Source organism: Meriones unguiculatus, chromosome 2 (assembly GCF_030254825.1).
Source record: "Meriones unguiculatus strain TT.TT164.6M chromosome 2, Bangor_MerUng_6.1, whole genome shotgun sequence".
Taxonomy (NCBI): domain Eukaryota; kingdom Metazoa; phylum Chordata; class Mammalia; order Rodentia; family Muridae; genus Meriones; species Meriones unguiculatus.
In genome coordinates, this window is record NC_083350.1 from 24457483 (window position 1) to 24483138 (window position 25656).

A 25656-nucleotide genomic window follows, 5' to 3' on the forward strand; every position below is an offset into this window, starting at 1 on the left:
GGGACTCTCAGATGAGGAAACGCCTCAATAAGATTTGCCTGTAGGCAAGTATGTAGTGTATTGTCTTAATTAGTAATTAGTGTGAGAAGGTGTGCCCCATTGTATGTAATGCCATCCCTGGGCAAGTAGTAGTTCTGAGGTGTATGAGAAAGCAAGGCATAGGAGGAAGCCAGTAAACAGCGCCCCTCCAAGGCTCTGCATCAGCTCCTGCCTCCAGGTTCCTGCCCTGTTTGAGTTCTAGCCCTGACTTCCTTCAATAGCAGATGGTGCTGTGGAGCTCTAAGGTCAAATAAACCCTTTCCACACCAAGTCACTTTTGGTTACAGAATTTTATCACAGCAGCACAAACCCTAAGTAGGACAGTAATACTTGGATTAAAAGGGATAGTTCTTGTTTCCCAGGCTATGGACTCAATGATAAATGGGAAGAGTGTTGGAGCTAAAGAAAACCATTATTTCTGCAAACATCTAAAACACCGGAACTGGCAAGAATCATGAGTGGATGCTTTATCTAGGAAACTATTCTGATTAGGATTAGGGTACTTGTGTGGCTTACAGCATGTCATTTTAGATATAGAGAAGGCAGAAGGCAGCTACCACAGTGCAGAAAAATCAGACAACATCTCAACTAAATGACCAAATTAATTTGTCCCACTAATATCATTATATCAGCTATCATATACTTCCAAATATGATGCTCTGTGGGCAGGACACCATCCTAGTTTTCTTTCTGTTGCAGTGATGAACATCATGACCCAAAACAAGTTGGGTTTGAATGGGTTACAGTCCATCATCAAGGGAGTTGGTGCAGGAGCTCAAGGCGGGAACGGAAGCAGACACTGACGGAGGAAGGCTGCTCACTGGCTTGCTCCCCGACTCACGCTTAGCCAGCTTTCTGATGTAAGCCAAGACCACCTGCCCAGGGCGGTACGACCTCCAGTGGGACAGGTCCTCCCACATCAGTCAGCTGTCAAGACAGTGTCCCACAGGCCCATCTGAGGGAGGCACTCCTCCAGTTAAGGTTTTGTTTGTTCAAGCTGACAACCAAGATAAGCCATCACAGGCACCTCTGTGCTATTCCAGCTTGAAGTATGTATGATCTCAATATAATTGCAAAGAAATATCATAGGAGCCAAAAATGAAGAATGCTCTATTTATAAAAGGGAGGACAGTCAATGTCCTTAAAAAACATTCACAATCAAAAGACAAAGGAAAAAGGAAGAAGCACTGGAGAAGGCTGGAGAGACATAAAGGAGATAAGAAAGAGGGAGGAGATGTCATGAAAGACATGATTGGGTTAGCTGAAAAGCTGAAACATGGATGCTTGGAATTCAGGTGAATCAACCTGAATATATCAATTTGTTAACTGTGCTACAGTTACATAATAAAATGTTTCATCCCTGTGACATATACACTCAAATGCTGGGAAATAATGGATAATGAAGTATACATATACAAATTCTTCAGAAAAAGAAGTGTGTGTGTGTGTGTGTGTGTGTGTGTGGAGAGAGAGAGAGAGAGAGAGAGAGAGAGAACAAATGCTAAAGCTGTAGAGCTCAGTGTTGACAGCAGGGGATCTTAGTAACAGAGATCCTAGTGTGTTCTGTGTTATTTTAGTTTTCACAGCTCTTAGTTTGTTTGACATGGCTTTCAAATAAAAAGGTACTGTTTTCATATTCATTGAACTGGCTTTAATCACTGCCTGCTTTATATATATATATATATATATATATATATATGTATATATAAATCACTAATTCCTAAGTTTATCTGCTTCATGCAGCTTGTACAAGATTTTGCTAATCCGCTTTGACACCTAAGTTTTTTTGACATCAAATGGATATACAGGCATAATCTCGGAGAAAGGCTGCTGAAGTAATTGTAAGTAGCTGTAGCAGGGTTAGATTAAAAGCTCTTCCCGACACACATGCACACAAGTGCATGGGGAGAGTTCAATATGGTTAAATGTGTTTAAAAAAGAAACACAAGAGTCGCCAGAATTTATTTGCATAGCATTCTTAAAATCGTGGATTTTGAAAGGTTTGTGGGAGTGTATTTTGGTCATTCTTTTTGCCCTAAATGTCAAAGGTTGAAATGATCTCAGGTCCTATAAAATATGCTTCATACCCCCAAACACAACTTTTATTCAACCTTTTTTTTTTTCAAGACAGGATTTCTCTGTGCAGCCTTGGCTGTCCTAGAACTCAGTCTGTAGCTCAGGATGGCCTTGAACTCACAGAGATCCACCTGCCTCTCCCTCCAAAGAGCTGGGATTAGAGGCATGGGCCACTGCCACCCTTTTCAACATTTAATGCTCTTAAGTCTTCCAAGGGTTTATGATGCTGCTCTGGTCTTGGGAGTGAGCAGGACATCTTCAATTTGATGATCAAAATGATCTCTAAGGAGGAAAGCCACCTCGTCAATCCCCAACAAAAATACTTAGATTCTCAATATTTACCTTCCCTCTCTTAAAAAAGAGGGGGGAGGGAGGCAACAGCACTGGCTTGGCTCGATGTTTGGATTAATGAGAATGAAAAGTTATGGCCCCTGTTGGGTTGGCTGTGCTCTAGTAGATGGCCCATACTAATGCATATACAGGCAAGGCACACACACATACTCACACACACACACACACACACACACACACACACACACACACACAAAGTAGGAAGGGTTCTCTCCTGCAACTCCAGTGGCATGTGCACACCACATGTATGTAACAGATGGGTTCCTCTGTATCCCACGTCTGAGACCACCTGGAGTTTGGCAACAGGAGAGCTGTTTAAACGCTGGCCCATCGTACGGAATACGGAATATCTACAGAACATGGAATATCAAGTTTCTCGTCACTCTGAGCAGAGACTCCCTAGCATTCCACTGGCTGGGTGTACCACAGGGCCTGCCTGACAGCTCCTTCAAGGTTGCCTCACCTGACGAGGCTGGTATCACTCCCTGGCTCAACGAAATCTCAGTCAGTGCGGGGTTCCACAGGAAGGTGAGTGAAAAGCGTTCACCTTCACATGGCTGCTCACGTGGAGATGCTGCCAGTTCCCGGAGAAAATAGATCCCTGTTTTGTTGTTGGGAGCTGTCCTCCCGCCATTGGCTTTTTCTTTGATGGAGAAGTTTTGCAGGTAGCTGTGAAAAGGAACATGTGATCCAAGAAGGAATCAGAATGAAGGAATTAATTATTTTGGTGCTGTGGGGTAGTCATGAGTGGAGATGAAGGAATGGAAATTAAGATAGTATTATGATTGCTTTAGTGACAGCTTGACAAAAATGAGGATTGCTTGAGAAGGGAGCTTCCTCTGAAGAGCTGTCCTGCTTGCCTCTGTGGGCCTCAGAAAGCCCACCGCCAGGGCAGGCAGCCCTGTCAGGTAGCAGCCCAAGTGAAAAGGTGTTTTTCTGAAGGGCGTTTATTCTCACTTCTTGCTCCCTTGGCCTTTCCTCTCACCACAGACCTGATCTACTCTGTTGTGGCTGCTGCTGCTGCTGTTGCTTCCTTCACTGATCAGAATCAGCGTTTCCACGCGTTCATCCTGGAGCAGGGATGGGCAGCTCTTCAGGAACCTTGCCGGTCCACACCAGGTTGTGAATCGCCCGTGTGGACTGAGAGACAGCTCTTCTGGGACCACTCTGACAGCAGAGGCATCGAGGCTCAAGGAACGAGCACCTGGTTCTCGGGGTCTTGTGGGCAAACTTCATCTTCCTGTCATTTTGCAGAACTTTCTTTTTTTTTTTTTTTTTTTTTTTTTAAGTGGGATGTGCTGTGGGTTTGGCAGGGGCATGTGAGAGGACAGAAAATAGAAGTTTATTCTTACCTTATTGATCTGTGAGAGTTAAAATACACTGAAAACTATTCCTGTGCCACTTACATACATCCTAAGCCCCCTATTCCTGACCACCTCGATTTTATGTATATACAGTGATTGTGGTTTTAAGTCTTAAAAATTTTAATTTAGTAAGATCTACCAATTATTCCCATTCTGATTTATGCTTTATGATTTCTTAAAAAAATTTTTTTTTTTTTGGTTTGGCTTTTAAGATGGAGTCTCACATAGCTGAGGCTAGCCTCAAATTCACCATATGGTGGAGACTGACCTTGAACAACTGATCCTCTGACCTCTACCTTCTGAGTGTTGGGACCACAGGCTTGTGTCACGATGCCTGGCTTGTGTTTTACTGTTAACATTTCCTCTTGGGGCTGGAACAATGGTTCAGTCGGCAAGAGCCCTGGCTGCTCTTCCGGAGGACCCAAGTCTGATTCCCAACAGCTTCATAGCAGCTCACAACTCTCTGTAACTCTGGTTCCGGGGATCCAACACCTTTCTGAGCTAGTCAGGAATTAGGCACATACATAGCATACATATATACATGCAGGCATACATATACATACATGCAGAATATCTATACACATAAAAATAAAACTGAAAAAAAAACACAGAAAAGATTCTTTCTATATCCTCATCAATAATTTTGTCTTTTATATTTTAGATCTCTTTGTTTATTTGTTTGAGTAGTTGGTTGGTCTTTAATTCTTGCTTGGTCTTCTGAGTGCTGGGATTACAGGCACGTACCACCAAACCTGGACAGTTTGAAGGCTTTTGTTTTTGTTTTTTTCATAGACAAGGTAATATCCAGGCCGGTCCTAAATATCTGGCCTTAAGCACTGCTCTAATTTTAGCTACCCAAGCAGGTGGGATAGAGGGCTGTGTCCTACCCAAGTTCTAGAACTGAGTATGTAACTTATTGCATCTCATAAATAAAATGGTTCTTCCAGGGATGTTTAGAAAACAGTCTACCTTCTTTGAGGATGTTCCATTTTGAAGTTTTATGTGTGATGGTATTGTTCTCCATTCTCCTCCATTACCTCTCTATGCCCAGACATTTCCTCTTCTCTTTATTTTCTAGTCCAGATTGTCAAACCCAGCCAAAACTCTATGGAGACAATTCTAACTCAATTTAATTTATAAATTACTTCAGGAAGGGTTTCCTGCTTCATGAAGCTCTGTCTTCTTTTATGTGATCACGATTATGCTTACTGGTGTCACTTAGCCATCTCTAATCCCAGCACTTGAGACTAATGCAGGAAACTTCTGACCAGCCCTGAGCTATTGTAAGATACATGTGTTTGTCCATTTTAGTCTTGTTCATCTTTGTTTGAGATGTATTCCTAGATAATTTCATGTTGTAAGCTGTAGTGATCATTTTGGTTTCTTTAAAGACACATAAATGTTATGTGAATATGTTTTTGTTTCAGTTCCAGGTGTGGGAAATGGGGCTGCTTCAGATTGTCTACAGCAGCTGACTATGATTTGTCTCGTGCTCTGGCAAGGGTGTGATTTTGCCAGCTGGGGATAGTTTATGTTGGAAATCTGGGGACTCTTCAGAAGGTATAAAATGCCAGAGCCCTGACAGGTGGGGAGGCTGCTGCTTCCCCTGCTGTTGCTGTTTGCTAGATTGTTGGTTGATGGTTGGAGATAACTTGATTAAGATCAAATTTGCCCCAAGGAACTTGACACCCCTAATCAGCAGGAAGTAGTCTAATGACATCCATATCCTCTTTCTCCTCTAACATTCTTTCTCTCCTACCTAGTGATGGGGAGTTGAAGGGGATGCGGGTGGAGTAGGGAGATAGAAAAGAGAACCCAATAAAGTAGCCAAAAATCCCAGCTACGGTGAGCCTCCCAGGTGCTGGAATTACAGGTGTATATGGCTTAGCTGAACAGTTTCCTTTTAAACATTGTATCTTCTAATTGATTATCATTTGTATCTATTACTACTTCATACTACTCAATACCATTGAGTTTTCTAATATAATGTTTGATTTTATTATAGTAGGTGGCTTAGTCCAATTTCTTAGGCCATAACAAATTACCCAAGACCAGGCAATTTCTAAAAAAAAAAAAGAAAAAAAATTTACTTGGCTCACAATTCTGAAAGCTGGAAAGCCCAGTGATGTGTCAATAGCTGCTTGGGCCTTCTTGTTGCATCATAACATGGTTCAGGGCAACACGTGGCAAGACAGAGCAAGAGTCTTGGCTCAGGTCTCCCTTCTCCCTCTTGTAAAGCCACTAATGCCATTGTGGGAGCCCCTCCCTCCTGACCTCATCTAGTCTTGATTACCCCTCAAAGGTGCCACCTCCAAACGGCCTTCACATGAACGTAGGGATTATTCCCAGTACATGAGCTGGAGACAGATTGGTAGCAGCAAGGCTGAGAAACCCTGCCCTGCTATTTCATTGCCTCAAAGGTAACAGTCAGTCATTCTCCTAGATGTTCTTTTAAGTATTTGCTCCCATATTTAAAATAAACTTTTCCATTTTATATTTTTTCAGTTTTATACATGTACATAATGAATTTTAATTATTTTCACCCCAATTCCACTCTCTCATCTTCCTTACCCTTCATCTTTTTGCTGAAAGATCCCCTCCAACTTTCATGCCTTCCTTTTTGTGTGTGGCTCATGAGTTTAGAGTTACTTGCCAAAGTGTAGGAGGGAGGTTATTTACAAAAGCATAGGCTTCTGTATCGGTGGCTAAAAAAATAATGACCTCTCCCCTAGCAATCCTTAGTTGGCAACAGACCCTCTGGAGCCCTCCTTCATCCATGGTGAAATGTTGACAGGTGAACTTTGTGCAGATAAGCACATCTTGCAACGAGTTTGAGTGCAACAGCCATGAACAGAAGACAACTTTTTGCTCCTTGTCTTCTCAGACTCTTATAGCCTTCCCTCCCATCTTCTGAGATAGTCCCTGAGCCTTGGAGGGGGTTATATGAATGTCCCATTTTGAGCGGAGCACTCCATCACTTATACTTGGCACTCTGGTGAGTTATAGGTTTCTTCTCTGTATTGTATTGCTGCTCTGCAAGATCCTATGCTCTTCACTTCCCCCATGCTGCATTTCTGCTCTACTGGCTTCCATGTTCTTCACTTTTCCCATCCTGCATTGCTGTTCTGCTGGGTCCCATGCCCTTAGCTTTTCCTATGCAGCACTGTTTCTCTGCTGATTCCTGTGTCCTTTGCTTCTCCCATGTTGCATTGCTGCTCTGCCAAGTCCCATGTTCTTTGTCTTCCATGTTGCATTGCTGGTCTGCTGGGTCCCACGCCTTGTGCTTTTCATGATTGGGTAAAGGCTTTAGTGTTTTCACAAGAGACTGATTTCTTAACTAAAAATTATTCAGAATTTTTCTTGTTTTAAACGCACTGTAGATAAGATGGATGACTTGACTGAAATGATGTCCTGGGATTGGAATAACTTTTCTTTACAATTCTCAGTCTTTGCTCTCTTTCCTTCTGCTTTCTAGGGCTGTTCAGTGCTTGCTGGAAAAGTCTGGCAATATTCTGATGTCTAGTCCCTTGTATGTTACTGTGTGACCTTTGGATCAGTTTTTTTTTTTCCTTGTCACTCAGGTTAATTTCATAATTTTAAACCCTTATGTAGATATTTTGCTTATTGTCCTGAGCATGTGGAGGTCACCACTGTGCCCTTCAGTTTGAGAAAGTTTTCTTTTTTCATTTCCTTGCCAAATTTTCTCTGATATCATATGTTCTCTCTAGAGTCTGCAATTTTCAGATCAAATATTCTTGTAGGGTATTTTTTTTGGTATTGTGAACGATAACTTTTTAAAGAGAGAGGGTCTTCTTATGTTGTTCACACAGGCTATGGTGGTTTTGCCTCACATGCAAGTGGGGCTGCCACATTCATTACCTTGCCTGCCATCACAACAATATTTCAAATGTAAAAAGCAAGATGTGTAAGTTTGTGAAAGAGATACATTTCTGCTGAAATGCAACAAATGAAACATTGAGAAATAGGGCTGGGTGTGGCTTACATGAGGAGTACTGGCCTAGCATGCATGAAGCCCTGAAACTCAATTCTCAGAATTATATGAACCAGGCGGGTATGGTTAGTACATGCCTGCAATGCTGGTGTTTGGGAAGTAGAAGCAGGAGGATATGAAGTTCAAAATCATCCCCTGGTACACGTAAGGTTGAGGGCAGCCTAGGCTACATGACACTGTCCAAAAAAAAAAAAATGTAAATCCTGAATATAATTACTTATGCATGCTTGAATGGTAAGACACAGCAGAAAGGTCAATGCTTCTTGCTATAAAAGTACTGTTGAATGCAAACTGACTTCAAGATGTTGGCAATCACTGCTACTGGGTTAAAGTATCTGTGGATTCTAGTGGTGACAGTGTTGCAAATATTGTACTTTGTGCTTTCATGTTAACAGAAGCAGCGCCATGTGTCTGTTAGAAGTTAGGAAAAACTCAAACACTAAAATGTACTTTTTCCTCTCCAACGTCCTAGACCTTTGGGGAGCCTTTGGCATGAGGAGTTCTGGACTCAGATGGTACATCCTTTAAATGCAGCTTCTAATTGTATGTTTCCTCATAATTTTACATCTCTTTGTTCTTTGTTCTGATTTCCAGGAAATGACTTTTGTTCTCCATCCTTTGGTTGAATTTTCTAAAGTTATACTTTAAATGTCTAATGATTCTCTTTTGTTCTCAGAGCTTCCTTAATTGTAATGCCTTTGCTTTTAATTTGAAATATTCTTTCCTGTCTTCTGAAGACAGAAAATAAAGGTCACTTTCCATTCTCTTCTAGTCCTTCTATCACTGTGTCTTCATCATCATTACTGTTTGGTTACTAGTAACCATGAGTTCAAAATAAGCAGCCACAGGACCTTACTGATGGTACCTGTTATCTCTTCCATAATTTCTCTATAACAGTAGAAGTTTTGTTTGTTTGTTTTGTTTTTTTAAGTTGGTATATAATATAGCTCAATGAACTACAAAAGGTCAAAGTGGAACATTTGCCCTACTGTGCCATGGGTCTCCTGTGACCTTTCCCAATAAATAGCCCCTCTGAGGATGCAAAATAAGTCTTGCCCATTCTTGAACATCATATAAATGAATAAACGAAACCATACATCATTTACATCCTCTCTTGGACCTGGCTCTTTTCATTCAACACACCTTCAACATTCACATGTATTAGTAAAGGTTCAGTCTCTTTTTTCCCCGAATAATGCCTTATGGTATGAATATATTACATTATTTGTCCACTTACTTACTATATACTTGTTTCCAATTTTTGACAACTATGAATAATGCTTACTGAACCTCTGCATTTATTCATGTTATGTACGTGTATATCACAGCGTGTGTGGCGGGCAAAGGACAAGCTGTGGGAGTCCGTTCTTTTCTTCTGCAGTGTGAGTCCTGGGGACGGAACCCAAATCACCTGGCACAGCTCATGTGATTTACTCAGAGAAGCCATCGCATAGGCACCTGTCTGTAGAATCTTAATCTTATCTTTTAAAAAATTAAAATACAATTTAAAAAACAACAATGCTTCTGGACGATGTTGCTGATTTCACTCACTTTCTGCGGTATCTCTCTGGGATCTCATCATTTCTCGCTGAGGTGTACGGTTTTGTAGTTGAATGTTGGTGGATGGTGAATTCTGGGGCCTTGATTTGGCCTCATTTTTCCAGTTGTCTGCATCACCCTTGCCACTGTGAAATGATTGCGCCAGGTCTGTTAGCATCCGTTATTGCTTCTGGGAAGCCTGAGACTGCTGGCTTATTACTTTCTAGGTAACCAGATTGCTTTTTCTCACTGGCAGCTCCTGAGATGTCCCCTCCGGAATTTATATTCTGGTCTCTTGTTAGGTTATTTTTGGTGTGGTTTCATTTTTATTTAATCATGTTTGATGGAGCAAATGCTTTTGATGTAAGGTTTTATTTACAATTACACAATCTTCTCGGTCATTATCTTTCCAAACACCGCCTTTCATTATTCGCTCTTGCTAGTCTCTTCATTTCTCCTTGTTATTATTACCATCCGCCAAAATGTGTTAGGTATTCAAGTCCTGCAACTAGGTTTCCACAGTTCCTATACATGTTTATTTTAAACATATTTTCAGGACCAGGGAGATGGCTCAGCCGGTGGAAAACCACTTGCTATGTGGGCAAGCCCCACAACCTTGGTTCAGCCCCTGAGACCCACAGAAAAAGCTGGCTGTGGTGGCGTGTATCTGTAATTGGAGCACTCCTGTGTGAGATGAGAACCAGAAACAGAGAATGAGCCTGGAGCCTATGGAGCATCAGGGCACTGCTGAGTAGAACTAAGAGAGGCCCTGCCTCACCAAAGTGAAAGGAGGGTCCCTCAAATGCTGGCTTCTGACCTCTACATGAGCATGGTGGCACACACACCCAACACACACCCATCCCATATTTAAAACTTTAAAAGTGTTTTTATATCCTGACCTCATTGGCTACGTCAGGGCCTGGCACGATGACTTCCAGTTGCCTGCACCTGTCTCTCTCACCCAGGACTCTTCTCTTGCTTTCAGATCTACTACACCCCAGCTTTGAGCTGGAAACGTGCCAGGACATCCACAACTCCAGGGTCATGAGCTGAAGCCTCGATAGCTTCTCCGGCATCCTTGCTTTTGGAGGGATCACCCTGAAGTGCACAGTCTATGCTTTCTCCCGCTTTCCTTGGGGAAAGAAACTCCGCTTGCCTGTGCACTGCCAACTGGCTTGATAATGACCATTTAAGGGGATGTTTTCGCTTCCCTCCTTTACTTCATTACTTTCCTTCCTGTGTTTCTTTGCATCGTTGCCCAATTAATCATTCCATTTGAAATTATTTTTGTTAGCATAAACCGACCGGACGAAATAGTAGATTTCACGATGACATTTTCACATAGCACATCCCCAGAGGTACCTGGGAGCCTTGGATACAGAATCCAAGCTGACTTACTGTCAGCTAAGTCCTAAATTGTTGGGGCCTTCTGGTACCTTGCTGCCCCCTGAATTTTGGCATCTGGCTCGGCCTGGCTTGATAGCCTACTTCTTGGATACAATAGTGCATTCCTGGCTGACCTGGGGCTTTCGATAAGATCATCTTCCTGAAATACCTTAAACCCTTCTCTCCCTTGGGGCTTCCTAAGTAACACTTCTGAGGAACTTTCCAAACAGTCATTATTAACACAGCTTGTGACTCTGGTGGGTCATCCTGTGATTCCTAGTCACTTAGTAACCCCGCCAAAGGCAATTACATTCCTTCTGCCCTGCCTATACAGTTGTATGAAAAATTCGAATAAACTGAGACCTTGATCGGAGAAACTGTCTTCGTCTTCATTTCTCGTGCCCTGGTCCCCTTTTTCGTTCCCACTCCCCCATTCAGGATCTCCGGTGACAGACCTGCGGAACCAGTCACCAAACCTGTTTTGTCCACGTAATAGGAGAAGCCATCACCCCGCTGACCTGCTAGCTCAAGCAGTGGGGCAGCTCCTCACTACCGTGCAGCCACTCATCTGAAATCATTGCAGAAGCACTTCCAAAGCTCTCCTGGCAGAGCTGGCCACCTGCACCACAGAGCCAAGGCGTGCATTACCTACACCGCGTGTGGGGAGGAAGGCAAACAAATGGCTAATAGCAGGGCTGGCTCTGGTCCTGAAGTGCTCTCTGCAGCGCCTGAAGCCTTACCACAGCGTGAAACTTCGCCGAGCACCAGGAACCTCCTCCTTCCAGCAGTGTTTCCTTCCCACAAATTAAAACTGCATTTGTTTCAGCTGTGTTTCTGTCCACTCTGCTGTTAGGTTATTTAGGCAGCGAGTTGCTTAGGGACAGGGAGAGGTAGCCTGAGGTCACTCTTCTCTGACTTCTTAGTGGCTTTAGCCCAGGACTTACACCTGGAAAAGACCATCTAGAAGAGGCACCTAGGAACACACTGTGGAGAAGAAGGGGACATCATTTTATAGCCCTTTAATGACAAGGTCCAAATGGTGACTCTTCATCCAAACTGGAAGATAAAATATAGGCAATATCTTTAATAGGTACATTAAAATGTTACCTTGGGAAGAGCTTTTTTTATATCTTCTTTAATACAAGAGGGGTTGGTGAAAGGAATGACGCCGAGCTTTGCAAAGCCTCTGTCCCTCTGTCCACAGAACCTGGAATCCCTCTGCCTCACAGTCAGTCATAAAAGACAGAAATATTATTCGAACCTCCCTCTTCCTTTGTAAGTAGGACTGGCCATGAAGAAGTTCCCCAATTGACTGTGTTCCGGTAGGACACAGAACCCTTATCACGGTCAGGATCCTGGCTCAGGAACAAGAAACACTGCAGAAATTCCAGAATGATATGAGCAGACAGGCCTGGCTGGGTTCTCTCCTCAGACCATCAGATCTGAACATATTACTACAGACCTATTTATTCTTCACTGAATCCAAGCATAATAAAAATAGACAATTTCCCATTGATTTGGGGGTCTGTGTAGAAAGGCTCACCTGTCACACACGTCTTTGAGGAATGATTTCATGTTTCTAAGCAACATGCTGTGTGGGTAAGAATGATGTTGACTCTCTGATTTTTCTGCCTCCATTTCCCAAATGTTGGGACCAAGTACACATACTGCCAGTTCATGCGGCATTATGCATTTGTAGCATGCTAGTACATACGCTGAGCTAACTCCTCAGTCCTTCATGAAAAAAGAAATTCTTTTTGAGACTATGTAGCTCACTATGTAGCTCCGAATGGCGTGGAACTCACTATGTAGACCAGGCTGGTCTCTGTCTCTCAGAGATTTCCTAACCTCTGCTTCCCAAGTGCTGAGAATAAAGGCATATGCCATCGTGCCTAACCCCCGACCCCCCAGTTTTTTATTACATAAGTTTATTATGCTTTTCTCATCTTTAAAGAAAAGCTTTAAAAAGTAAGTCTTGGGTTTGTATGCCCAGTAATGGGTTTGTGTTGTCGTGCTTTGTTCGCATTGCTCCTTCCCTCGCTGGCCTCCTCTGTGCCCCTGCCTTCCCCAGGCTAGCATCCCTCCTGCTTTAATGCTGTTACATTTTCTCACATTAACCTGTCTTGCTATGCATTGTTGGCCATGATCCTCATGATGGAGAGAAGGCCATTCCTTTGCCACCTTATGCTAGTTAACCCTGTGTATACTGTGATTTGATGCATTTAAATAGATATCAGATAAGTATTTTATAATATATTGATACATTGCCTCTCTTGGTATAATAGCGGTGTCACACGTCACAGCATCAACTGCAACGACCCCCTTCCCCACCCCATGAGAATTTGGGGGCACTTTTGTCTACTATCGTACTTCAGTTTTTTGTTGTTGTGATAAACACTGGCTGGGCTGTCTTAGGTTTCTATCACTGTGATGAAACCATGACCAAAGCAACTTGGGGAGGAAAGGACTTATTTCATCTTACAAGCTCTCAGTTCACACTTCTTCACTGAGGGGATCCAGGGCAGGAACTGAAGCAGAAGTCTTGGAGGAACATGGATTATTGGCTTGCTCCTTCTGGGATGCTCAGCCTCTTTTCTGTTTTTCCTCTCTTTCTTTCTTTATTCCTTTTTTTTTTAAAGATACATTTATTTATTTTATGTATATGAGTACTCTGACTGCATGTACACCTGCATGACAGAAGAGGGCATCAGACCCCAGTATAGGTGGTTGTGAGCTACTATGTGATTGCTGGGAATTGAAATTCAGGACCTCTGGAAGATCAGTGCTCTTAACCTCTGAGCCACCTCTCTAGCCTTCAGCCTCTTTTCTTACAAAATCTGGGACCACCTACCTGCACAAGGGTGGCACTCACTGCTCCGAGTGAGTTAGGCCCTTCCACATTGAGCACTAGCTAAGAAACCTTACTATAGACTTACCCTTAAAGCTAATCTGGTGGGGCATTTTCTCAGTATAGGTCTCCTCTTCTCAACCCTAGATTGTATTCTGACTCTGGACTGTAACAAGTTGGCAAACAAACAAACAAACAAACAAACAAAAACCTATGCAGGACAATGACCCAAAACAATGTGGGAAGTGAAGATTTTGTTACAGCTTATAGAATAGAGTCTTCATGAAGGGAAGCCAAGACAGACGCTCAAGGCCAAACTCGGATGCAGGAACTGAAGCAAAGACCATGGGGGAATGCTACTTACTGGTTTGTTTAGTGTGGGTGGTTAATGCGTAAATGTGTATGTTTGTGTGTGTGTACATGCCTGTGTGTGTGTGTGTGTGTGTGTGTGTGTTAATTCTGTTTTTTTTTTTTGTTTTTTTTTTTTTTTTTACCACACAGCTTTTTATTGACAAAAATATTTTCATACAATATATTCTGATCATGGTTCCTGTCCCCTAACTCCTCCCAGACCCCTCTTACCTCCTCACCCACCCAAATCCACACACTTTCTTTCTCCTTCTCTTTAGAAAGCAAAAGACTAGTAATTGAAAAAAAATGCCCAACCAAAGCAATATGAGACAAAAAGTTGGCAAAAAAAAAAAAATGCCACCGAGTTTGTTTTGGGTTGGCTGTCTGCTGCTCGGCAGAGGACTCAGCTTTATGTGTGGTTAATATAGCCAAAAAGACCCCAGTGGGCCTCCTGTCCCCGGATGACACCAACCAGCAATGGGCTGGGCACTCCGGAATCAGTGATTAATCAAGAAGGATCCCCACAGACCTGCCATAGTTCAGCCTGAGAGACAGTTCCTTAATAGAGTTTTTTTTTCTCCTTTCCAGGTGACTCTACCTTGTGTCAAGCTGACAAAAACTAGCCAGCACCTCGACCCAGATGAATGCTGGCCTGCGCTCCCGTTGGGTAGTGATGGGAGAGGCTGCAGTCTGAAACGCCTCAGGGACTGTTCTGAAGAAGGGGTGACTGTTCTCATCAGGCTGTTCCTCACCCGTGCCCTAGGTGAGGGCACAACTGTGTTAGTATTAACGAAGTTGTCTTTTTGACAAGTACCTGAAAGAAACTGCGTAAGAGGGAAGGATTTGTGCAGTTCGTGGATTCGGAGTTCATCCCAGAGTAGCTCGGTCCCACGTGCTTACGGAGAACGTTGTGGCGACGGGGGACATGCGGCCATGGAGTCTTTATTTCACAGTGGACAGAATGCAGGGAGACACGCCAGAGGGGAGCAGGGATGAGATACCCCCAAGACGAAGAAACTGAAGCAATGAGGCGTGCGTAACTCACCTAGATTATGCCGTACTAAGTGCCGAGCCTGGATTCAGACATCAGCTCGCAATGGTTGGGCCTCTAACAGCCTGTACTCTTTATAGCTCTGCTGTCCCCTCCAAATGGGCTCGGTCCGTCTTCTCATCTTCCACTTAGCACAGTATCCACAGAGGATATGTCCTCAAGTGTTTTGTAAAATGAACAGTGGGTGGTGTGCTTAAATTCTGGCCTCACAGCTTCCTTTTATTTGACCCTAGCTGCCGCCCTGAGACTTGGCTGTGTTCCCCATATAATGGAGAAGCTAATGCCTGCGAACAGTAACACAGTGTTGCTCAGAAATCGAATGCATTTGTGAACAGGTTTCTGTAAGTGGGAAAACATTCGCTAAGTGTTTAAAGTGAGTTCAACTTTTAAAATCCACCCACAACGATGCGTGTGCCCTCACTGCCCTGCTGGAGGGCACAGGTCCCAATCCTGTCCGCACTGTAATGAGCTCAAGCTCTTTTAGCTCCTAGCCATTTCAGGCAGGGAGCTGTCATCCTTAGCTCCATTTTATAGAAAGGAAATTGCAACTTAGAAAGGCTAAAGAATCTGTCCAAGACACACAGGCTGGGAGAGAAAAGATAACGTAATCAATACATATCTACTAGCCCAACTAAATGGTCTTTCCTATGCCCTTGTAGGAAAAAAAAATTACAAGGTATCAGAGGCAGAGGTGAGGATCTGGCCCAAATCTTTTTGCTGAAGAAGTGAAGAGACTAGGTTCGAGGAAGACTGACCCTGAAATGTAGAGGCCTGGCTGGAGTGGCCTTCTGAAGATGAAACACATTTTCTCCTGCTCTGTCAGGACCAGGAGGGCACCCAGATGATTCCAGATGTCGTAGAGAAACTGAAATTCATGCAGTTGCTGTGTGGACTTGGGCCTTTTAAAAGAAAGAAACCCAGTAGAAGAGAATTAAATAGCAGGTTCTGTTTCGCACGCAACTCAGCTCTGCACAGTTAAGCCCTCAGCCTGTTAACATTCGTGCATTCCTATCAAACTGGTCCAGTGCACTGTATTTAACTCAACCTACACCATCCGCGTTTCGTATATATTTTTATGGTTTAACCTAAAAAATAAAAAAAAAAAAAAAAAAATGGCCAGGCTATGAGTATAATTTTGCAGGTTTTTTTTCTTATCTGTCCTGGAAATCTTTGCAAATCAGAACATGTATCATTACTAACATTCTCCCTTTTTTAAACTTTATTTTATTCCTTAATATGTACCATTACCACATTCTGGGCCAGGAGTTGGTGGCACACACTTTTAATCCCAGCATTTAGGAGGCAGAAGCAGGCGGATCTCTATGAGTTTGAGGCCAGCCTGGTCTACAGAGTAAGGTCCAGGACAGCCATGGCTACACAGAAAAACCCTGCATTGAAAACAACAATAAAAAGAACTCAAAACAAACAAAAAACAAAAAAAGAGTATTGCCACTACTCTTTTCTCTTGAGGTTTTACAAAAAAACCAAACTCACCCACCTGACAGGAGAGTGCCAACCCCTGACAGGATTAATGACACTCTGCTATGCTTGCAGACAGGAGCCTAGCATAACTGTCTTTTGAGAGGCTTCACCCAGCAGCTGATGGAAACATGCAGAGAGCCACAGCCAAACAATAGGCTGAGCTCCCTGAGTTTTGTGGAAGAGAGGGAGGAAGGATTGAGGGAGCCAGAGGGGTCAAGGACACCACAAAAAGACCTACAGAGTCAACTAACCTGGGCCCATGGGGGCTCACAGAGAGTGAACCACCAACAAAAGAGCATGCGTGGGCTGGACCTAGGCCCCCTACACATATGTAACAGATGTGCAGCATGGTCATCATAGGGGTCCCCTAATAATGGGAATAAGGGCTGTCTCTGACTCAGTTCCCTGCCTTTGGATCCCTTTCCCACCTAGCTGGGCTGCTTTGTCTGGCCTCAGTGGGAGAGGATGCGCTTGGTCCTGCTGCAACTTGAGGTGCCAGGGTGGGTTGGTACCTTTTAGGAGCCTCACTTCTCTGAAAAAAAGTGGGGGGGAGTGGAGAGGGGGTGTATGGGAGGAGGGGCTGGGTGGAGAGATGGGCTGATTTCAGGCTGTAAAGTGATTAACTTAAAAAAATTAATACAAAGAAACTAAGCACGTCTCTTTTCAGTGAGATTACCATGATTATCATGGACCAAATGTTTGTATCACCCTGAATTCATATGTTGAACTCCTATCCCACGAGGATGCTATTAGGAGGTGTGGCCTTCCGGAGGTGATTTCTTCATGAGAGTAGAGCCCTCACAGTAAAGCCCTGGCAGATTTGTTTCATGGTAACTCCTCATCCTCTTTTCCATGATGCAAAGGCACAAAGAGAAAGCAGCAGTCTGTAATCTGGAGAGGGCCTGCACCAGAAGGCCACCGTATCGACACCCTGATCCTGGAATTCATCTTTCACAATGTGAATATGTGTCTACCGCTTCTAAGCCACCAGTCAATGCCTTTTCATTACGGTAGCCTGAACTGACTAAGGCAGATAGCTTTGCTTTGTAAAGTATGGATGAGCTAGACCACATGAGCTAGAATTCTTAACAGATTGGATCTGTCTTGATGGAGTTGGTGACTTGTCACAGTAGTGATATTTTTGAGGTTGCGTGGCTACAGAGGAATTCCATTTTGAACAGAGGATAAGTTTGTAGAGAGCACTTCCTACAGAGAACAGAAGATGAAAGTCCAGATTTAGAGATAGACACGTTCAAGATGCGCTCACTGTAAGGATGGGTTCCCACACAGTGTTCCTTTCTATGCTCCCCATGTGTCTTTAAAATAAAATCTCTTCTGTATCAATTACTCCTCTGAGTAAGACAAGTACTAAGACAAAACACCTGACAGCAGCTACTTAAGGAAGTAAATTTTGCCTCCACAGTTGAGAAGGGACACAGCCCATCATGGCAGGAAGGTGGCAGGAAGGCAGCAGAAGCTTGAGAAAGCGGGCTGCATGGTGTTCACAATCAGGGCCCCTATTCGGTTTGTACCCTCACGCCAGGAAGGCCTTCCTTCCACAGTTAAATTTCTCCAGACACACCCTCTACAGACACACTCAGCGGCTTATCTCCCAGGTGAGTCTAAATTTCACAGTGGTAACGATCAAGATTAACGATTGCACCTCATAAAGACCTGTTACCAACACAGAGCACGGAGAATGTTTCTAGTAAGAAATGCAAGTCTCCTGAAATGTGTGACTGAATCTCTTCCTTACAGGGACAAACAACCAATAGTTTGCTTAGAAATGTCCTTACCTTGGCAGGGACTTCCATTTCGCGAAAATTGGGTACATATCACTTGCTTTATTCTATTTTATTCATTTTCTACCCTTCCTTCCTTCCTTCCTTCCTTCCTTCCTTCCTTCCTTCCTTCCTTCCTTCCTTCCTTCCTCTTTTCCTTCTTCTTCTTCTTCTTCTTCTTTTTTTTTTTTTGTTTCTTTGTTTTGAGACAGGGTTTCTCTGTAGCCCTGGCTGTCCTGGCACTCAATTCTGCAGACCAAACTCACAGAGATCCACCCGTCTCTGCCTTCTCTGAGTGCTGGGATAAAGGTGTGCGCCACCACTGTTCGGCTATTTTACTCATCTTTATAAGTTAAAAGGTATTTAATTTAGTAACATCCTCCATGAGAAGGGTGGGTTTAAATTAACTTTTCTTCTTATCCAGTCAGAGGGACCGACCCTACCTTAGGAGTCATTCAACTCTCTAGTCACTCCTTTTGCTGAATTTCTTACAGGTTACATACTTGCACACATGTTGAGAACCCTGTTACATGCCTGCTCTCCTCTGTTATTCCATGCTTGTATTTTAGAGCAAATCCCAGTGTGTTACTTTGCTACTAAGATAAGCTTGATTTTCCAGTAGAGCTGTCTCTCACTGCTCTTTTTATGAGTGCTAAAGCTCTGCTTTATAACTGAAGAGAATTATCACTTTGGCTGTGCTTCTCTTCTTTAAAAATCATGGTATTTTTCTGAAAGTGCATTAGGCACATTTCCCTTTTTGACTAAACATTAAAATATTATGTTTTCTTTTTACATATAGTGCTGAAGTGGGAAGATGAATCTCCTGCTTAGATATTTTATTGACCTTTTAGACAACCATTGCTAAATTTGTACAAGTCAACCTATATTTGAGTAGGGAAGGGCCTTCGTTTACTCATACAATATTAATACAAATAGTATATAGCTATTTATGTACTTTTATTCCCAAATATTGTGCAGGTCTAAAACTTTTTAAATAAAAATGTCTTTAAACTTGAAAAAAGCCTTTATTGATTTTTGGATCTACTTCTTTGGGTTCGTTAGGAATAAAAATCATTTGCCCTTTAAAACTAATATTTTTATTTCTTTTCCCAGAACTTTACACATTAAGCTCATCTTCCCAGGCTCTATGAATTTGATAACCATCTACATACAGAAGAAAAGAAGAAGGGTCATGTTAAAAACCAATTATGTGAGAGACAATGAGATTCCGAAAGTAATAGTGACTCACATGTTGAAGGAAGAAATACTCCAAGATGAGGAGTAGGCAGGCATTAAACACTAATGTCCATGAAGGGCATTTGATAGCTGGAGAAAATGGCTACCAGTTATTTATTGAAGAAGCAGGAGGGAAGGGAATGGTATAAGTACTCCTGTATGAAATTCTCAATAAATAAATAAATACAAAGGAAAAAGAAGCGAGACGTGAATCAAGTCTAAGTAGATATGTTTGCGTTCCCCAACACCCAAGCTCATAGTCAAAGCCTTGTCACAGTGTGAAGGTATTGGAAGGTGGGGCCTTTGGGGACAACTAGTTGGTGAGGATGGAGCCTCTGTGATAACTTCAGTGCCTCAGAGAAAGATACAGTGGACAGATGCTCTCTCCTCTCCGAGCCAGCTGGACATAAACCAGAAAAGAAACCTTCACCAGAAACCGGATCTGCTGACACCTTGGTCTTGGACATGTTAACCTCTGGAGCTGAGAGAGAGAGAGAGAGAGAGAGAGAGAGAGAGAGAGAGAGAGAGAGAGAGAGAGAAGGGCTGGCTGTTCAAGTCCAAGTCTCTTCTATGTTGCTAATATCAAATAACCTAGACAATGGGTAATTCATTAAAAAAAAAAAAGACGATTTACTCTTTACAGTTCTTCATTCTTGGAAGTTCAAGGATGTGGGGTCTGTATCGAGAGAGGGTTTTCACCCAGGATCATCCCATTCAGAGGGCTAAAGAGCACAAGAAAGTGCTCAGAGACCGCCCTGATGGAGCTAAGGTTAACAGCCCCAGCTAATTCTAATCTGCTTGCTCACCCTGATGAAGTGTCAGGCAGAGGAGAAGCTCTCCATAACAGTTCATCTGTCAGTAAATGACATCCAAGGATGCCCCGAGGAATGAGAGGATCACTCAGCCACACCCTTCCTTGATGCCTGAGCCACTGAATGGAGAAATACCACAGAATGGCTGCTGTTAGAAGGTCAGTTCTGTGCAGCAGGGGATGATGGGGGCAGTGGAAGATGGCTCTCTGTGTTTGGAAAGGGAAGTGCCTGAACTTCCTGGTTGCCTTTTGACGCTGGTGTCTTTAAGAATATAGGGAAACCTCTGGGAACCTCATGGGCTTCCATGTGTTGGGGAATTCCACCCAGAAACTTCTGTGTGCCACAGGTCTGGGTCTCTGAAATCAGTTTTTCTGAATTCCCTGGGGACACTGCCTTTTCCCCAGCAACAAGCTAGTCACTGTTTAAACTTCTTCCCCTGGTCTTAGTTACACAGCACAGGCAATGGGGTGGAGCAGCATGGAGTTTCACTCTTCCCAGGAAGGGGTCTTTTGAAAATGCCAAGGGACACTTGCTGGGTGATGACTAGATGCTCTTCCCAGTGGGGAGATGACAGTTCAGCAATGGAGTGGATTAGGCCCAGAACAAACATCTTCATCAGTGCCCCTTAGCGGAGCCCCTGTGTATGTGTGTGTGTGTGGGGGGTGGTGGCAATCCCCTAAAACAATTCTCTAACATGCATGGGTTGGAGTTGTTACAGCTAGGACAGTCTCCAGGAACCATCCAATGCTACCCTCTCATGTTGTAAAAGAAGAAACCCACGCCTCATGTGTATGGGCGTGTTCTAAATTGGACCATTTATAACTGGCAGAGGAGAGGCAGAAAGCCCAGGCTCTCTGCTCCAGGCCCATATTGTGTGTGGGGGTGAGAGAGTACACACATGCACACCTCATATGCCCTTATGTAATTCCCTAAGAAATGGGGTAAGTATCTGGGTAAGGTGGGGTAGTGTGGACCTATAGTCTTAGAATTTGGAAGACTGAGGTGAAGTCATGAGTTCAAAGCCAGCTTGCGCATCATAGCACAATTTCATCTCAAAGCAAAAAGAGACAGATTAAAAACCAAAGAAGCTCTAGATTTTTTTTTCCACCTCATCAGCAGCCCTTTTACCTAGTGGTTTACTGCCAACAAAAGTGAAAGAAGTCCCCACACAGAAGCACTGGTGTGTGGGCAGTGGCTGAGGAGTGTCAGCTGGTCCTGGGGTTGGCCTGTCTATGCAGAGTGGAGGAGCTGAGCTTGAGGGAAACGGGGAGACATTAGGGCCATGCAGAAACATGGTTTCCCAGTCGGCAGAGCTGGGCAGGTGCTGGCCACCCTGCAGCTTGCTGGCCTCAAGAATGCCCGTTATTTTAGGGCGTTGGAAGGGCTCACAGGACAGTGTTTTCAGGGAATGGGCTCTCTGCAAATGCTTGCACTGGATACATGCCTTGTGTCGCCTTACGCTGTTTTCTCTCTTTGGTATATGAATAGGAATGTGTGGATCTTTGTGCGGCTAATGAGAAGTTACATAAGGGAGGATTCAGTAGGTAATATTTACAGCCAGGCTAATTTTCTCAATGAAAATGTTTTATGGATTTCCTCTTGAAGAAAAAAAAAACTGTTCCCCTGGGCATTAATGTTAAAGCTTCTTATGCATTTTGAAGTGTGTTCATTTTAACTGTTACTAAATTCGGGGAAAACCTTGCCTCATGCTACCCCCACCTCTTCCTGTCTTCTAAGTTCTCTGTGGAATCTTGAATGGAAAAAAAGGACAGAGTTGTATCTGCCAAGCACATTAGGATGTAGATATGGTTCTGGTGTGTTCCCGAGAGCCTCTGTGTGGGAGTGTCTAGAGGTGGTGGAATGCTGGGGGACATCTCTGGCCTCAGGTGGCACTGAGGTAATTCTCATGGTACCCAGAGACACTCACGAGACGGCATCTATAACAACAGCAAAGCTGGGCCCTATTTTCTTTTTGTTGATGTGATATTGCCTTCCTTCAGGGGTTCCTGCCATTGTAGTGACACTGAGCTTATGCCAGCACTTAAGCCCCTAGAACTGTGAGATTTAAAATGGCAACAACCACAACAAAAAAACAAAACAAAACAAAAACTACAGCAGTGACATAAACTAGACAAACAAATAAAACCTCTTTCCTTTCTAAAGTTATCCAGTGTCAAGAACTTTGTTGCAAGGACAGATAATAGACTGACAGAAGGCATCCCTAAGGAATGTAACTTTATTTAAGAAGCTTAATTATGGCCCCAGGTTACTCTCTAGGATGGCTCATATACCCTGCTTAAAAACTGATTCCAGGCTCCTGTGCTAATTTCACCTACTTATGGCCCCAAAGCGGGATGAATTCTGCCTCCTCCTGCCATGCTTTTCAGACAGTGAGAATAATAAGCTATTCTGTGTGCTCAGACCTTATGCTGGTTTTGCCACATTAGCATTTCGTTCTTGTTCCAGACAGCATCTGCCTAGTGCAAAACCTCAGCCAGTTCCTGTATTACCCGACTGAGGAAAGGAGACTATTTTGAAGCTCTCAGGGGTTCATAAATTAATTCTGAAAACACCAACATAGTCATTTCTCTGGAGATTACCACAGGGATGCAGGGTCCTGGAAATGCATCAGCGTAGGAAGAAGAAAATAGAGCTTGGAGCTGTCTAAGGCCATGGTTTTGTTAAGTTTAATGCAAGAGAACAGGCCACTGGATAACAACTCATTATCCCCACCTGCCCTCCTGGTTTCCTTGGAGGTCTTCATTGTGATTGGCAGGGACATTATATCTGGCTAAGGCCTGTTGAGACCACTATGGGAATGAGTTGACAAAGCCATGCAGGCTCAATGAGAACCAGCATGTACTTGCTCGTGTGGGCTGAGCGGACCCTGTTCAACTCCCACAAACAAATTCACCCTCAATTGCTTAGAATGCAGCCTTTTCAGCAAGTTAAAGTGTCAACATGAGATTTCCCAGAGCTACAGAATATGCAGTTGGAAAAAAACAACAACTGCAAAGTGTATAACTATTTCAAATTTCATCGAGGATTTGAGACTGGTAGGAGGTGGCTGGATCTCAGAGCTCTCTCTGCAGTGATGGGAAAGTAGCCAGAGACCTGAGGGACACTGGGGCTCAGGCCAACTGGGGAAGGATGCTGTGCAGAGCCAAGGCTTGCTCAGGGCCATCTGCCAAACGTACTGACCTTGACATTGAAGTGCAGGCCTTAGGCCGGGCCTGGAGTGCCAGATGCGATCATAACTGAGGCAGAAACCTAGAGAGTAAAACGCTAGATTATGTATTCCATATTGCAGTGGTTCTCAACCTGTGGGTCAGAACCCCTTTGGAGGTTGCATGTCGGACATCCTGCAGATCAGATGTTTACATTATGATTCATAACAGTAGCAAAATTGCAGCTATAAAGTAGCAACGAAATAATTTTATGGCTGGGTGGGATCAGCACACCATGAGCAACTGCATTAAAAGGTCACAGCATTAGGAAAGTTGAGAACTAGTGCCATACTGTATTCATTAATTGTCACTAATTGTATTCGTTAATTCATTAATTATCTGTCTAGGACAGAAAATGGAGGAAGAATTTATTATTTTTTTTCTGATTATTATTCTTTGCTTGTGAGAATATCTGTCCATCAGGGTGGGCGGAGCATGGCAGCTGGTTATGAATGAGCCAAGAATGAGAGAAACCAGGCTAACGCGGCCTCAGCCGGTAGCCCACGGCTCCCACTGGCCTGTGAGCACGCCTTCCAGCTCTGCCCCACCGCTTGACTGTTGATTTCCAACATTTCTTTCACGATTTTAGTTTCCTGTTTATACCTCTGCATCAACACGAGTTGCAATGTCTTCAAAATCCACTGTCAGTTTTAATCGTCCTATCGTGGCTAATATCTCACAAAATCGGAGTGTGAGAGTTTGATCTCTGGCCGAATCAGCCAAGAGGCTGCAGATGTTGACAGGTTCTGACCCACAGGGTGTGGCGGTGACGTGAATGCTGACTGTACTCACTCTGACTGTACTCACTCTGACTGGCACATGATGATGTGTGAAGACGAGCACTGGAGCATCCTTCACCATTTTTGCTGAACTGGCTGATAGTTTTCAACGCTAGAACACTGTTCTCTCACCGATATTGTAACCTAAGGATGTAATCACCTCGGACGTTACGTGCTATTACGTTTGATACAGGTTAGTCAAGCTGTAAATACAGCTCACTGGTAGAGTGCTTGACCAGCATGTATGAGGCCCTGGGTTTGATACATAACTTTAAAAAAAATCCACTGATAGCCTGGAGAGATGGGTCAGAGGTCAAGAACACTGGCTGTTCTTCCTAATAGGTCCTGAGTTCGATTCCCAGCAACCACATAGTGTCTCATAACCATCTGTAGTGAGATTTGGTGCCCTCTTCTGGTGTGCAGGCAGAATGCTGTATAAATAAATTTCAAAGAAAAGAAAAAATTCATTTTTTTTGTCATTTTATTGTTTAATTCTCATTTCCTTAGTCAGGGTCTCATGCAGCCAATGCTTGCTTCAGACTTGCTGTGGAGCCAAAGCTGGCCTTGAACTCCTAACCCTCCTGTCTTCACCTTCCAAGTGCTAAGATTATAGGTGTGCCCCTGCAGTGATTGGATAAAAGTCCATTTTTTTTCTTGTGATACTAGGTATTGAACTGTGCCCTCATATACATGCTAGGCAAACGGTCTACGGCTGAGCTGTATCCCAGCAATCTATCATTTTTATAAATTTAGACACCAACAAGATGGTTAGTCAAGCCCCACTTTAAAGCCTAGGTCAATTCTTTGGTGTCACTATGTTTATGAGCTGTTTTCAGACTACTACCATGGTGGCATCATTGAACACGGAGCTATAAAGGGATCTTCGATAGCATGACATTATGTTTAGCTCCTATACAGATATAATGGCTGCAAAGGTAGTGAAACATAGCAAGGTTACACAATGGTAAGTTTTGAATGTGTCATTTATTTAGTGGTGGGTTTACAGCATTTACCTCTGTCCCATAACTGTATTTAACAACTCTTGGTCAATATCTGCACTGGTCAGATTGTCAACTTGACCCAAACCTCGACATATCTGGGAAAAGGGAATTTCAACTGAGGAATCATCTCCATCAGGGCTGGAGGCAAGTTTGTGGGGGGTATTTTCTTGATTGGTGATTGATGTGTCAGGGGCCAACCCACTGTGGGCTGTGCCATTTCTGGGCTGTTGGTCCTGGACTGTGTGTAAGAAAGCAAACTGAGCAAGCCATGAGAAGCAAGCCAGTAAGCAGCGTTCTATGCTGTCTGTATCAGTTCCTGCC